Genomic DNA, 16,850 nt, shown 5'->3' with positions numbered 1-16,850 from the left:
AGATCTATTCCATATAAACAAAAGCTTGGCTCAGAAAGGCTGAGAAACACTGCACATTTTTTTTAAAGAGTGGAATTTAAGCAATGATTAAAGGTCATCCACTGTGACCACACTCTGGAGTCATTTTCCAGCTTTCCTCCTCTTGGCTAAAACTCCCCTCCTTTTTTCCTTTAGCCAGTTAAATTAATTTAATTTCCAGTTAAATTAATTTAACATTTATCTACTTGGAGGCTATTAAGAGCAATGCCCAGGAAAAATGGGCACCTTTGGGAATATAAAGCTCAAAGAAGATATGATAATTTGAGAAGTGAAGATGTCCACATGGCAAAGCCAGACAGTGATGCATAGTTATATATGACTCAGTGATTAGCAAATAGAGAATGCTCCTTCCTTTGTGATGAGGAGAGAAGTGTGGCTAGGGGTTTTAGCGACAAGCCTTCATAGACAAAGCAATGATTTCTTTATCCATTTTCTGCCTGTTTACCAAATGAAAATGTGGTAGCTCACAAAATGCACACAGGAAGACCAGAAACAAAATTGATATACAATGAAATTAAGATGCATGAGAAAAATGCGTAGAAGAGTAAAAATGAAGGCAAAGATGAAGCTAGAAATAAAGGAAGCAAGTGCTGAGGTCCAGGACTAGCTGCATGATTTGCATGGTCCAGTAAAAATTAAAATGCAGGGTTCTTTGTTTACAAAGAAATTTAAGCATTTCAGGATGGTAACAGCAGAGCATTAAATCGAGAGCAGGGCAGATGGAAACATGGAGCCCTGGGTGCCTGCATGGGAGGCACATACCGAAGCCAGTCCTGCTGATGTTCTCCACAATTGCATAAGTTCACTCTCAAATCCAGCTTTAAACTAACTTAGAAGGCAAAGCAAAGAGAAAAATATGATCAGTTTTAAAAATTCACAGTGTTCATTCCACAGGAAATGCCATGAAAAACTATTAGAATTACATCAGAATAACTTCAAAAAGGAGACTGGAGTTTATTTCATCTAAATTCTTTCATTTCTGTGTTGAACCAGTGGAGTCCCTGAGTGCTGTGTGACTCCCCAGGAGGCACAAGGAGTTACAGATCCAGGTGAAAGGAAAGCCCAGGCTGCTCGTTCCCACCAGAGTGCTCAGAGCAATGGGATGTCCTTCCTCCTCTCACACCTCCCCATTCATTCTCAGCCGTGTACAAGAACAAGTACAACATAAAAATAGATGCAGCAGATTTTTTAAATGCTTATTTTGTCATACATTGTTCCAATATCTAATTCTCAATAACCACTTTGATACAGAGACACCTGATCAGATCACTAGGGAGAAGTAAGGAGGGGGCATAGGAGGAGTTTGCTGAGGCAATGGTAAACAGGATTGACTAAGAAAGAGAATGCCTCCAGAACACAAGGGATTATGGGCAAGAATATTTGAGATAACAGAAGGGCTCTTGGGCTCCTGGACTGGCTGGATCCAGCCCTCGGACTCTCTTCCTTGAGGATGCCTGCATTTCCCAATGGACAGTATTTTGGTTGGAAGGAACTCCAGGTACAGCCTAGGATTGGGCTGGCCTGGCCTGGCAGAGGGTGGCAGCATTATTCTTCTTTTCCAAAATTTTGTAGCTTTTGTATCTTATGTTGTTTTAGTTTGTAAACTAACCCTATAGAAATGCAGTCATTAAAGCCAACAGGGGAATGATAGGAGAACTCAGGTGTTAGAGTTTAGCCTTAATTGATAGGCTTATGAGACTAAAGCTGTAACTAAAGAGTTAAAGTTTAGCCTTAATTGATAGGCTTAAGGGACTAATTCATAGGGAAAGCTGTTATTCCAAAATTGTGAAGCTTTTGAATAAAGACTCCTTTCCTTTATCACCAAACCTTTGCCTCTGGAATTTTGCCTACAGGGTGGCGGCAGGCCACAGGACCCCAACTGTAACAACTTTACCACTCTCCCCATCTTACAAAAAAAGCAGCTCACAACAATTAAATAACTTGCCCATGACATGCCTCTGGAATGTGAACTCAGGCACTCCAGCTCTTGCTCTTCTATTTCCTATCTTTCATTCTGCTTTCCTACACAGAAGTCCCACACGCACCTTTTAGAAGGACTTAACCAAGCCTGCAGATTCAGAAAACAAAGAAAAAAAAAACCCTATATAATATCTAGCTAGTCCAGCTCTTCATTTTCCACATAAAGGAACTACGAGCTACAGGACTATAACTTACTGAGATCACCAGCAAGAGCCTGACAGAGTTAGATCAATGCTCTTCGCTCCATTTTCCCCAAATTTACTGTGTATCAGAATAGTCCTGGGAGCTTATTAAAAATACAGAGTCCTGGGCCCCCTACCAGACCAGAAGTCCAGATTTACTGGGACCTGGACAGGAGCCAGAAGCTTTTCTAACAGCAGCTCCACAGATGACTTGCAGCAGCCAGCCAAGCAGTAGTCAGTGAGCGGGGCTGATACTTCCTGCCCCACACACTGCAGTCGTCCCCTCTACACCAATTGAACCTCCCCTTCGTGTAACTGGAGATAACGGAAATTACAACGACATGACCCCCTAACATTTAACATCTCTGAATTAGACTGAAATCAATAAACCCAGCAAAAAACAAAATCGATGCCTTAACACTCTGCAATCTGTTTTGGGTAGATAATAGGCATTTCCAAGAAGGATGGGTTAAAAAATAATAGGTAGAGATATGTTTTTAGAAATGGAAGGGAAACATCCGGTGAAGGGCAAGGTACTTGAACCGCAAGAGTGCGCAGTGGGCATGTGAAGTGGGAGATGTACGGGAAATATAATTTTTGTAGGGGAAGAATGCGAGGGTTGGGCAAGGTTGAAAGACTGTATCTGACTTCTTTCTGGAGCCAGAAGGCACCCAGGCTTCTCAATTCCAATAGTAGTTCCTCCAAGTACACAGGGGTCAGAGTTGTGTCCTCAATAAACTTAAAATATGCTTATTTGCAAATAGTCTTTAAAAGTTGTTCATAACCAAGACAATAATATGTAAACTCAAGTATTTAGAGATGGTGAACTGATATCTTCAATTTCTTTTGAAATGTATAGAAAGTAAAATAGATTTATGGATGAATAAAGTCATGGATAGATGGATATATATGTGATAACACAAATACCACCGGTTCCCAACTTATGATGGTTTGACTTATAATTTTTTGACCTTATGATGTTGTTAAAGTTGTACTCAGGTTATTTGCAGTCTGACCTTCGGCAGGCTAGTGATAATGCAGCACACATTCTCTCACGAGGCCGGGCGGCAAGTGACCCAAGGGTGGCCGACACCCTGCAGTGTACTGTGTTGCCACCGTTGTTTGGATACTGTGTTTTCGCATCCCATTATGTCTACAGAACACCCATCTCCCGTTTCTGGGGAGAAGAAGAGGAAGGCAATTACTCTTGAGATGAAACACAAGATAATTGCCCAGCATGAATGCTGCCAGCCATAATTACCTAAATTACATGAGATATTCAACACTTGATTATAAAATAGGGTTTGCATTAGACAATTTTGCCCGACTGTAGATTGAGGTAAGTGCTCTGAGCACATTTAAGGCAGGCGAGGCTAAGCTATGAGGTTTGGTAGGTTAGGTGCATTAAATGCATGTTGACTTAATACTTTCCATTTTACAATGGGGTTAGCCCAAGTGTCAGTCAAGAAGCATCTGTATAGTAAAATGAGAGTGGCAAAATCTAGGTGGTACATATACTGGTGTTGACTTTAAACTTCTCTAGACTTTTCTCAAATTTTGAAAATTTTCTTAATAAGGTATTGGAGAGGAAATGTAGTTAATAAAACTATCCCAAACAAGATGACATTGTGTCTGCATCTTAAAAACTCTACTACTTAGAAGCAAAAGCAAAACTTAGCTTCATTGATATACTGAGTTTAAAGTTGGAGGAGGAAAAAAGGTTTATTTCTTATGTGCTTGTTAAAAGCAGCTCATTTCTCAGCTGTTAGTGTCCAAGCATGCTCCCTGCCTTTTGAAAACACTATGAAAACAGGGCACTGGGGTTTCACACATTAAGATGAGGAAAATCAATTTCCTCCCATAAAACACAGAGCTAATTGGGATAGAAAATTACTATTTATTTCTTATTAATAAAGCCTTAATAGACTACCCATAAATTACATGTGCATTAGGCTCAGATGACAGTTCCTGATTTCAGTCCTAACTGAAGGACTTAGAGAGTAAAACTCTGGGACAAGGAACTTTGACTTCACACTAACCAGAGAAGGTATTTTCAAAGAAACAAATGTAGCAAAGAATACACAAAACATCTAATTCCTTTCTTCCTGGTTTCCATCCCATCTTCTAATGGGCCCTGTTCTAGCACAGGACGGGTGGTGTGTGTCCATTTGCCTTTATAATTCCTATCTGAACACTCCCTGTCATGCTTTGCTCCTTCAAAGACCCAGAATTTCCTTGTACATCTCCAGAACTCCTCCCACAATCAGAAAAGACCATCAGTACTTTCCTGGAGAATCCTTCACCTGATCCCTGAGCACATTACACACTAAACATGGGGCTTCGTTCTTTTGAAAGGACCCACATGTTTCTGGGGCCCCTTGGGTACCAAACAAGACAAATGGAACAATAGCTCATTTACAGATAACACTGAATTTTTTCTTTCTTTGAAATTAATATTGAACTCACAGGGAGACAAGAGAAACACAGCTGCTGTACATTTATTCTGTTTGGAAGAAGACAGTATTTTCATACCTCTGGATTCACTTTAGTTCATGTTTATCTTGACCTTACCATCCCATAGTGAAAAATGAGAGCTTTTTTCTTAGAATAATTCATGTTATTAACACCATCCTTAAACTAAGAACCCAATTTTTAGTATTCATTTGCTTTGTATTGGCCATTTTTTTCCCAAGACCTACATTTAATTCAGTGCACTATCTGTTACTTCTAAATTCTGTTACTTATTCAACAAATATTTATCAAGTGCCCGTGTCCAATACTGTATAATCGCTGGAATACACATAATATAAAATTAAGTAAAAGAGTATCCCTGACCATTCATTGTTTACAGGAGGAAGATATGTAAATAAATAATTTCAGTGTACAATGAGGCAAGTATTATCCTCCTAGTATGCTTCAAATTCTAATTGTATTTTAAACAGTTCCCATTACGAAGGCCACCAGCAAGCACATATTAACATTTTTTAATGGTGTCTCTTTATCTCCCCAGAGTGATAAGAGCAAAAATGAAATTAGAACAACCTGGAAAATTTACAAATCATACACTGTTTTTCACTGAAAGCAAATACTAGTACCTTTCAGGTTTGGTTTTCCATATTGTGATTTCTGTCACAGAGTTCCTAAGGCCCTGGAAAAGTCCTCAGTAATGAAGCAACGAAGGTTTTTTTGTTATGGTAATAAAGCGGCTAACTTAAGTATGGGGGCTGATTGTTAGCGAAACTAACCAGACGATTAGAGGGTTAAAACTTTCCGTCCCACCCCTCTCCTCTGACCTCCAGAAAAGAAAGAGGGGCTGGTGTTTGAATTGATTGCCAGCGGTCTATGATTTAATCAATCACGCTTCTGTGATTAAATAAAAAAAAGCCCAAAGAACAAGGTTTGGAGCTTCTTGGCTGGTGAACACACAGAAATTTAGGGAAGAGCAGTGTGCCTGGAGTGCCTGGAGAGGGAACAGAAGCTCAGCACCCTTTCCACACAGGTAGCGTTACGCATCTCTTTCAACGGCTGTTCCTGAACATCCTGTTATAATAAACCAGTAATCTAGTAAGTAACTTGTTTCTCTGAGGCCTGTGAGCTGCTCTGGTAAATTAATCAAACCCAAGAAGAGGGTCATGGGAACCTCTATTTATAGTCAGTCTGTCAGATAGACAGGTAACAGCTTGGGCTTGTGAGCAGCTCTGAAGCAGGGCAGGGGTGTGTGTGTGTGGTGGGGTCAGTCTCATGGCACTTAACCCCGAACCTGTGCAACCTGACGCTCTCTCGGGATAGGTGGTGTCCGTTGAATTGCAGGACACAAAGTTGGTGTCTGAGAGGTTTTTGGTGGTGGGGGAAAATCCCCCACATGTTGGAAGTGGTTGTCAGGTTTAAAATTCCAGTAGCAGGATTCTGTGTAATAAAAAGAAAATGATAAAAATAATTTCTAAAGGCCTTTGAAAGAAAAGGCTGACCACAGCAATCTGTTAAAGAAATTTCTTGCTTATTAGAATGCCTGGAATTAAATACAGAAAAATAACACCACTTACCGGCTGGAGCATGTGGGGGTTTTTGTTCCTACTAATAATCTAAAATTTAGTTATTTTCCAACTTCAGGTATGGTGAAGCTATTATTTACACCAGAAGTTAAAACTTGGGGACACAGAAAAAAATATGTTATTCAACCAGTAAGGATCCTGAGGTACTTGAAATATCAGTTGCTTTAACTGCAGGATCAAAATTATAGCATCATGACTTTTGGCAGCTCACCCATCACACCAGCAATCTATCTGCATGTGGCCGAGCTTGGCAGTAATTTGTTACTGTACCCTGTTTCTGTGAGACCCAAAATCTCGACTAAGCCTGTCATCGGAATCCTTTTTATCAAACCATCCTCATTGAAAGGGACCCTTTGGATATTTACTCTCTACCTCTTGAAGACACTTGAGGGAGATAAAGTGATCACTCATTACTTGCTTGCTTTTCAACTACCTTATATTGAAAAGTGAAAAAATAAAATATAAGATCATAATAAATCTCAGCTTAATGGTGCATCTGGTAGTGATAGCAGGAAAACTGTAGAGCAGTGTGTCTGCCTCCTCAAAACAACTTCCTAAATATTCTGCACTCATCCCGAACCTTCCTTTGGCATTCTAGAGTTGTCTTGAGTTTATTTATGTGTTTAGTACATAATGAATCAGAAATTATACTTCTATAAATCACCTCCCATCTAGTAAAGTAGTCTTTCTTATAACTGCTATTAAGATGAGATCTTACAAATTGCAAATTCTAGTATTTTGTGGGCTTGGTGAATAGTTTCCGTTTATTCTTCTTGCCTTCAATTTCACTGTCAACCCAGTAACATCTAACTTTCAGCACGACTTTATTAATGGAACCTGCTTTCACTAAGATTATCAATAATTGCAAGTTTCCAAGTCACAATGATTTTTTTCCTCAGTACTTCTATTTGGAGACATCTCTGCTGAATTTGATTATACCTTGACTGTTAAAAAGGAATTTGCTGAACTTAATGAAAATCTCACTTTCCTGGAAATCTTACTTTTTTTTGTACCCCATCCCCAACTATCCTTCCAACATTTATCATGGGTCTCCAGTCCTTTATCAGTTGGTAGATATTAGTGCATCCAAGGGTCTCATTCTTGATCTATAACTTTTTACTGCCCCCTTATTTATTGATGTTCCCAAATCTGTATCTCCAACCCAAAGTTCTCCTTTGAGTTACAAATGTATACATTCAATTTTATTTTGCACATATGAACGGATAGCTTAACAAATAATTTTTTTATTCAACCCCATCTTCATATCTAGATTTCTTTCTCATGATTGTCTACCTGCAAAACAATACTGGGAGTCCTGAAAATCTTAACTGCTCAGTTTTCTCAAATATAGGCTTCCCTCTTCGGTCTACTAACTCTGTTCTAGTTCAAGGAAATGTTTATGAAAACATGGTCTATGAAGACAATTTGCATCAGAAATTATGACAGGGAAAATAACAAAAATGCAGATACTATTGTTGTTAGCTCTTACCAGATAGCACCGAGCCCAGATAATTTGTAAAACCGTTTGAATTAAAATCTTAGCCCCAAGTGTGAAGCAGGTTTTTCTTTGTTTCGAACTGCTAGTCTAGCAACCCTGGGAACATATCTCCTCAAACTAATCAACCACTGACTTGTTACTAACTCTCATATAAACCTTATCAAAAAAGTTTTTGAAAGATGAAATACACTGTATTCTGGACCATGTATCTATTATCCTTTTAAGCTTGAATATAGGTTTTATTTTTCCCTTTAAGTATGTTGCCTATCAGTCAGTGGTGCAACGTTTAATCTTCTTTGGTTTTGTCCCAAATGAGCGTTATGTGGGTTGTGATCATAATTTACATAAGACCAATAATTTTGTTTCAGATATGTGTATGTGTATTTAATATATTGCAATAATTTTTAAAATTTATTATGGGCTATGACCAAAAAGTTCAAAAGCCACTAGTTAAATGTATTGCAACACATAATTGCAATAATACCATATAATTCATGAACCAAGCCCCCCAAATTAAAAAGCTGTGTTTTTCTCCCTTCCCACTTCACCTGAGTAAAGTAACTTTCTGCAAGGTCAAAATCTAAAATGTATTATGTGCAGTCCCTTTTTTCCCAATCATCAGCAAAACTAATTTTTTCGATTGTCATTCAGGTTTGCACTTCACTGCTTGTGAAGGCTAGAGCCCAGTCAGTACAGAGCAGGGCGAAGGCTGGAAGCCACCAGGACTCAAACTATTATTGCTCTAGGCCAGCAATTTTCCACCTTTTGCCTCTCATGGCACACATAAACTAATTACTAAAATTCTGCAGCACACACAAAAATGTATTTTTTGTCAATCTGACCAAAAAATAGCTATAATTTTGATTCATTCACACCAGGCAGCTATTGTTGTATTGGCTGTTGTCATTTTTTATTGACAATCTAAGGGGAAAATGGTCAGTTTTCCCCTAAGCAGTTAGGTATTGCTTGTTTTAAAATTTTTGTGGCACCCTAGTGTGCTGTAGCAAATGGTCGAAAGTCACTGCTCAGGGTTGAGGGTCTGCCCTTGCCTTTGGGAAGGGGCCCCCAACCAGAGCATACAGTATGAAGTGAGCAGCAGGAGAGGGAACTAACCTTCATCTGTATTTACAGCCGCTCCCCATCGCTTGCATTGTTGCCTGAGCTCCACCTTCTGAGCTCCACCTCCTGTCAGGTCAGCAGAGACATTAGATTCTCATAGGAGCACCAACCCTGCTGTGAACTGTGCCTGCGAGGGACCTAGGTTGCATGCTCCTTATAGGAATCTAACGCCTGATGATCTGAGGTGGAGCTGAAGCTGTGATGCTAGTGCTGGGGAAAAGCTGAAAATACAGATTTTCATTAGCTGAGAGGTTTGACTGCACAGAGACCATAATAAATCAATTGCTCGCAGACTCATAGCAAAACCCTATCAGTGAGTGGCAAGTGACAATTAAGCTGAATCTGGTAGAAGAAGGCTTTCTAGTGGCAAGTGAGTTGATGTATCAATTGTCCAGCTGCATCTGGTGGCAGGCGTTAAGTCAGAATGAACACTTATTTTAGTCCACACATGGCCCGCCCATGATTTTATTTACCACTTCCACGTGCACCTCTTTCCCCCACTGTGCCTTTGTCTCGGTCACAGTTTTGGGAATCCTACATGCTAACCCAGCCAAAATGAGCAAAAAACAAATGTCACTGGAAAGCTTCTTTGCAAAGGGGAAAAGACCCAATGATGAGACAGCAGAAGACTCTAAGACTGGCAACAAAAAGAAAGCTGCATTAAAAGTAAATACCAAGAGTCCTATTTAAATGATGCGTTCATTGCAATAGGTGACTCACATTCACCAAGCCTGCTTTGTATAATATGTGGTGACCAGCTATCCAACGAAGCCATGAAAGCTTCAAAACTGTTTCACCACATGGAGACCAGGCACCTAGCATTAAAAGATAAGTCTTCAGAATTTTTTAAAAGAGAAAAATATGAACATAATGAACAGAAGCAATTACTGAAGGCCGCCACTTGATCAAATTTGTCTGCACTGAGAGCATCATTCTTTCAGCAACCACATTACTAAAGCTAAGAAGCCCTTTACTGTTGGTAAAGAGTTGATCCTGCCCGCTGCTAAGGACACTTCTCGTGAACTTTTAGGAGGCTGCAGTTCAAAAGGTGGCATGTGTTCCTGGTTCAGCTAGCACCATAAGTAGACAAACTGATGGACTAGCAGAGGCTATTGAGGCACAATTGTTAGAGGATTAATGAGTCACCGTGGTACACAATTTGGGTTGTCGGGTTGTCGATGTTGACGACAAGGCAACAAGGCTTGTTTCTGTGCGATACATTTACAGGAGGACGTGCGTGAGGACGTGTTATGTGCACTCTGGTTGCCGACCAACACCCCAGCTGCAGAACTATTCAAGTCTCTGAATGATTACATATCAGGAAAACTGAGCTGGTCAGTTTACGTCAGTACATGCATGGACGGAGCGGCTGCCGTGACTGGACGGCTTTCTGGTTTCACTACTCGGGTCAAAGAGGTCGCTTCTGAATGTGAGCCTACGCACTGTGTCATCCATAGAGAAATGCTGGCTAGCAGAAAAATGTCACCTGAACTTAACAACGTTTTGCAGGATGTGATTAAAATCATCAACCATATTAAATTACGTGCCCTTAACTCACGTGTGTTTGCACAGCTCTGTGAGGAGATGGACCCAGAGCACACACGTCTTCTCTTATACACAGAAGTGAGGTGGCTTTCCGAAGGCAGCTCACTGGCCTGAGTTTTGGGGTTACGAGAGCCACTCCAGAGATTTCTTTTAGAAAAACAGTCACCACTGGCAGCACATTTCAGTGACACAGGGTGCATCACAAAACTTGCTTACTGAGACGACATACTCAGCCTGGTCAAGGAACTCAATCTGTCACTTCAGGGGAGAATGACAACTGTGTTCAAGTCGGCAGATAAAGTGGCTGCATTCAAAGCCAAACTGGAATTATGCGGGTGATGAGTGAACATTGGGATTTTTGACATGTTTCTAACATTAGCAGAGATTTTGAAGGAGACTGAGCCAGGGCCTTCTTTCTCCCAGCTGGTGTGTGAGCACCTGTCTCAGCTTTCAGAAGAGTTTGAGCACTGCTTCCCAACCACAAAAGACCCCGAACTGGGAAGGAATGGATCCGTGGCCCATTTGTGAAAAAGCCAGGTGAATCAACTTTGTCCTTGCTAGAAAAGGATCAATTGCTTGAGATCACAGATGACAGTGGCCTTAAAAGTCTTTGAGGCAACTTCAAATTTCTGTATGTTCTAGATAAAAGTCAGGGCAGAATATCCCGAGATTGCCACAAAAACACGAAAAGCCTGCTTCCATTTCCAACATCCTATCTTTGTGAGGCAGGGTTTTCTGCAGTGACAGCAACCAAAATGAAATTACAGAGTAGACCGGACATAAGTAACACACTTTGCGTGTCACTGTCTCCCATCACCGCTGGATGGGACCTTCTAGTTGCAGGAAAACCAGCTCAGGGCTCCCACTGATTCTGCATTATGGTGAGTTGTATAATTATTTCATTATATATCACAATGTAATAATAATAGAAGTAAAGTGCACAATAAATGTAATGTACTTGAATCATCCCAAAACCATCTCCCCCCAACCGCAGCCCCTGGGTCTGTGGAAAAGTTGTCTTCCACAAAACCATTCCCCGGTGCCAAAAAAGGTTGGGGACCACTGCCTTAGGGCACATCTTGCAACAAACAGCTTCTGAAATATCAGCTCCAGTTCTATTACTCTGAAAACCAGGCCTTTCTATATTTTAGGTTGCATTTTTACCACAAGGGTAGTGAGCTCTCTTTAAAAAGGTACTCTAATTTTCTAAATCCAGAAAATGCACAAAATCAGGAATGAACCATAAATGTAAACTATGAACTTTAGGTGATATGGCTTGTTGATATAGGTTCTCCCATTGTAAGGAATGTGCTACTCCAGTGGGGGGTGTTTGTATTGGGGAGAATATGCATCTGTGAGAACAGGAGATATGGGTAATCTTTGTACCATCTGCTCAGGTTTGCTGCGACCCTAAAACTACTCAAAATATATGTATATATTTTTAAATATTCTTTTAAAGGGGACTTCAAGTGTATTTAAAAATACACTGCTAATTCTCCTCTTCAGTATCTGCTGATATTGTTTGGATTACCTAGGCCTTTGGCTTTTCAATTTCCCTCATTCTTGCCAGAGGCATTTAGGCTATTTTATCAATCAGGTAAAGTGTTTCACAGATGGAAGACAAGGCCATCTTTTCACTCTAGCACTAGGGATAATGAATCTTACAGAATGAGTTGTAAGTACAGTGCTGACCTTGGAACTTCTTTCCTTCTATTCAACTTTGAATGTGGGCATGAACTAGAATGTATGTGAAATATATTTAGGAAAGTTGAAGAGGTTCCATTGCATAGCGCAAAGGGACAGTTTCACATTTGCCTAGCTGGCATCCAACACTTTTTAAATTGGAAATTTCTCGACAGAGGGTAATTTGTCCATGTTGCTGATTACCTTTTTGAACATATGCGGAGCAAGGTGTGTTGGTTGCTACTTTGATAGATTTTTCCCCTCTGTTTTATTCTGTGCCAAATAGAAGATGATCATAGCTTGATTTTAAAATAAAAATAAAATTACTTTTTAAGAGATTTATAATCCCAAAAGGGAAAAAAATGAGTTTTTTACACAATTTCAAGGTATAACATGTTTAACCATATTTTAGATTTGGAAAATTGCCCACCCTTGCCTGCAGGCTGACTTGTGGGACACTAACAACCCTTTTTCTGCCTTTACTCAATGAAGCATCGCCTTTCCACTGATAAACTCAAAGTACAACTCAGCTGGAAGTCTCCTTTCTCACACTTCCATTCCACAGCGCTTTTTTTTGGTCACTCTATAATAACTGGTAACGCTCATGCAGCACCTTCTATGGACAGGCACCGTTCTGAATCCACTGCGTGTAATCACTATAACAGCCCTATGAGAGAGATACTTTCTAATAGAGTCCTTCCTCGCCTGTCTGATAGCCTGCGAATTCCTTGAGGGTGGAGATTTTGTGTTTTTACTTTTGATCCAAAAAATGCCCAATAGAAGTTTGCTATTTATGGCGTGCTTGTTGTAGATAGTGTATTTCCAGAATTGATAACTTAAAAAAAAAACCTTTCTCTTTACTCGAGACAAAATATTATTTTGGTGTACTAAAAAATAAACAAATAGAGAATGAGATTATGTAATGTGTCATGGTCCTAATTGGGGGGAAATCACTTCCAGCCACGAGCTGTCAGGACCCTCTCAGCTTTTGTGAGGTGGGAGGGGGAATGAAGAGCAAGCAAAGTTTGAAAAACCCAGCTGGGTTTATGAACCCAGTCATCATGTCCAGGAACCAAATGAGACCCCAATGAAGAACAACATTTATTCACTATTATTAACAGTAAACGCTGAAATTAATTAATTTAGTAAACAACAAATTTTAAAAGAGTAAATTACCTAGTTTATGGGTTATCTAAGTTCTTTATTCAGAATTAGAGGAATATAGTGGAAAGAATGAATATTTATAATCAGAGAGAACTAGTTTGAATCTGATTTCAACTCTGTAAAGCTCTTTAACCTTGGACAAAACATTTGACAGCTCTCAGTCTCTCTCTCTCTCTCTCTCTTTTTTTTTTTTTTGCAAAATAGGGGCATGCTCTACATTGCAGAGCCATGGTAAGTAGTGAATAAACTGGCATGTGTTAAGTATATAATCTCTACTACATGCCTTGGAGACTGGTGGTCACAGTCATCATTGCTTCCTTTTTATTTTCTCTCAAACTGCCAACATCAAGCCATCCTTTGCTTCTATTTAAATTTCACTATGTAGTGGCCAACCAGAGGAGGCAAAAAGATTACAATTTGAGTTTATTCAGTAATTTGAGTTATTAAGCTTAAAACTAACTCCAGAAATGTATTGGTTCAATTGGAGTTGAGATTACATCATTTTTTTCTTCTCATTCCTTATTTTAAACTGACATTGACATTGGAAGTGGCCAATGTCACCAGTTCAGTCTTATGTGAGGCACCATCCTGAAACAATTTTAGACGTTAGAGACAAGATTCAACGAGCAGTTCACCGGCGTCACTCTTGCGGCACAGCATCACGACAAGGCTCCACAGGTGCTGAGCGGACGGAATAAAGGTATGTAAAACACAATAATTCTGATTCTTGGTACCAAGATTTTTTTATAAAGTATGTTTTTTACTTCACAATGTTTTCCAACTCATTTCTTTTGAAGTTCATTGTTAAAATAATTTGGGGGCATCACAGGCAATATTTTAGTTGGTACATATGCAAAGAAAGAGAGGATTCAATATGTTAGCACTTTTTCTCATCACAGGGTGAAAGGGAATCTCCAATTTAATATACCTCTGAATGACCTGTGGATAGCGTTCTACAGATTCTGCATAAAGTTGCCCAGGTAACGTGTGTACTGTATTAAGTATGGCAAACACATCTATAAACACAACCTTTTTTTTCCTTCCATGTGGTTTGTTTTAAACTCTGAAGGTAGTATTTTGAAATAGAATAAAAGCCAACTATTCATCAAAGCTTATTAAGACTTTTAAATTGCAGAGAAGACAAGCTACCATTTTTGCTTTTCTTTTTTTGTTACATACAGCAATTTGGAAAGAAGCATTTATCCCTGGGGGCTCCGTATGAATGAAGTTTCAAATTGGACCATGATAGCAATGAATACACAGCAATGAATACTTTTTCAAGTCTCACTATATTACAACTCCCTTGGAACCCTTAATTTCAAAAGGCAATAATATATGTTTAAACGGTTGTTTACCTCTAGCCCAATTACTCTGCTAGGCTACATCAATCTTGCAGCCAGCTTCCAACCCATGGAATTACTGTCCTAAACTGTGGGTTAAGAAACCCTTAGTGGGTTAAGAAACCCTGTTTCTTAAGGGTTTCTTAACCCACAGTTTCTTAATCCGTAATACGGATTTTGGCATATTACAGTCTGCAAAGCCTCTTCCTTCATCTGGGAAGATCTGGGCTTCATCAAATCATAGAAGCCCCCAACACTAATGAGTGTTGGCCAAAGGGAAACATTAATGTTAAGAGATTCCCAGTTCAACTCGTTAGAGGCCTGTTAGGCTGATATATTCTTGACCTCTGCCTTTCGTTGACTTCTGACTCAATTCATCAGGATTATTACAATAACTCAAAAAACCTCCCTTTCAGACACAGGGTCAAAACAACATATTCAGGTATGGAGACCACTTATTCACAAACATCAAATTCATAGTTAACAGTTATACTTTTATCACCAACCCCACCAACAACAAAAGGTTACAGTGTCAAAACCTGAAGCTATCATATTTCCATGAAAGGAACAACTTCTAAACCAAGCCTGGTTGAGCCACAGGCTATACGATCATCTGAGTAAATGCCTTTACTTGGAGAGGTAATACAAGAGGCAGAAGAAGTTCTACTTGTTTACTTAACATAAATTGCTTACTTTTGTGCAAGACTGAGATTTAACATTAAAGCAATTCTTAGCACAGAGATAAGTGAAATATGACTCTATTATGTCTATGAATGTTTTTACAACGCTGGATGATCAACACTGAGAAAACGTAGATAGAATGCTAAAGATGGATACGTGCATATGTATTTTTTCAAACTGCTTTAATTCCTCCATGAAAACAAACTGCAGTTTTCCATAAAGAAGATATGTCCTGGAGCCAAAAGATAGCCTGGCTTTAAATGATCTTTTTATATAACATTTTGCCTCTCAGAATACATGTGTAATAATATGTAAATTAGGCACAACTCCGTCATCTAGGTCATGAGATTGTTATAAGGTATAAATGGATTATTCCATGTAGAAAACACCTATAAAACAGCAGGTATTTAATAAGTATTAAAATAATATGAAAATGAATATAATTATGCAGTAAGTTCCCGAGGACAGGGATTAAGTTTTCTATTCTCCATACCAGTTAAGCACCAGGTATGTTAGCTGGCAATTAGAAGGTATACTGTGCACAGTTTAGGTTTGAATAATAAAAAACACACAAAGGATTTGCAGAAGGAAATTTTGATGGCAAGAGCCATAACTGAAAACTATTTCATGAATAACTTAATATTGCTTGCACTGACTTAAAAAGTCTAAAGTATAATCCTGCCCTGAAAAAGGCAAGGCTAAAAACGCAAGGCTAAAAAACGCATGCTTACAGCTAAACCATATTATTAGAAACGATTAAGGTGGCCCCTGGAAAAAATGCATCTTGTCAAATTACATGGTTACAGAGTGAAGATTCAGTAAAGCATCTATGGTTGATATTTAGAGTTTGGATTTCCCACATGGACAACCTGATAATTTAGGAAAATGTCACTGAATGTGATAACAGTTTTTCTTTGCCTGGGCTACAGAGTGGGTTGACATATTTAGGGAAAAATGCATATTAATTCAATTAGCAGCAGATGGTAACAGCAGGTGAGATTTGTATTATCAACAGAGCCTCCTTACACCTTGTGCTTCACTTGCAGTAATGGGCCCAAGGATAGCTGCTCAGTTTATTGTGACAAATACTATGGATTTTCACAGCACTTCCCTACCGAGGATTTATCTTGTTTTGACACTGACTCTAAAGCAAACGTGAGAAGGTGGGTTATCTGTTATTGCAAAACTCCAAATCTACTTCTGAATTCAATGGAGTTCTGATTAGCCCTTTGGCCCATCGATCTAATTCTTGATCTTGAAGTACTAGAGTGCATTTAATTAATACTTATTCAATAACTAGCAGCATCTGCCAGCAGTATATTATGGGAAATACTTGTAAGGGTCAAGAAGATGAATAAGTTTAAGTTGCAAACCCCACCTCACCTCATTTATTGAATTTTCACCTTGTTGGGTGCCGGTTAGTTATTAGCAACCACCATACTGAACTTTGACCATGTCCGAGGAACCCCTTTTGTATTCATGAGGAATGCACAGCTCAGAGAGATTAGGTCACTTACCCAAACTGAAAGGTGTAAACCAGGTCACTCACCTAGTACCAGAGAGTATG

The 16,850-nt window shown here is 39.3% G+C and overlaps 1 protein-coding gene across 2 annotated transcripts in view; it reads right to left on the bottom strand.

The window, feature by feature from the left end:
- Positions 1–16,850, bottom strand: part of PRKG1 (protein kinase cGMP-dependent 1) — a 1,161,962-nt gene that overhangs the window by 468,512 nt on the left and 676,600 nt on the right. The gene's annotated exons all lie outside the window — the stretch shown is intronic.

The sequence above is a fragment of the Desmodus rotundus genome, chromosome 4 (genome assembly GCF_022682495.2).
Source record: "Desmodus rotundus isolate HL8 chromosome 4, HLdesRot8A.1, whole genome shotgun sequence".
Taxonomy (NCBI): domain Eukaryota; kingdom Metazoa; phylum Chordata; class Mammalia; order Chiroptera; family Phyllostomidae; genus Desmodus; species Desmodus rotundus.
Note: the sequence above shows the minus strand (reverse complement) of the source record. Positions and strands in the feature narration are given on the sequence as shown.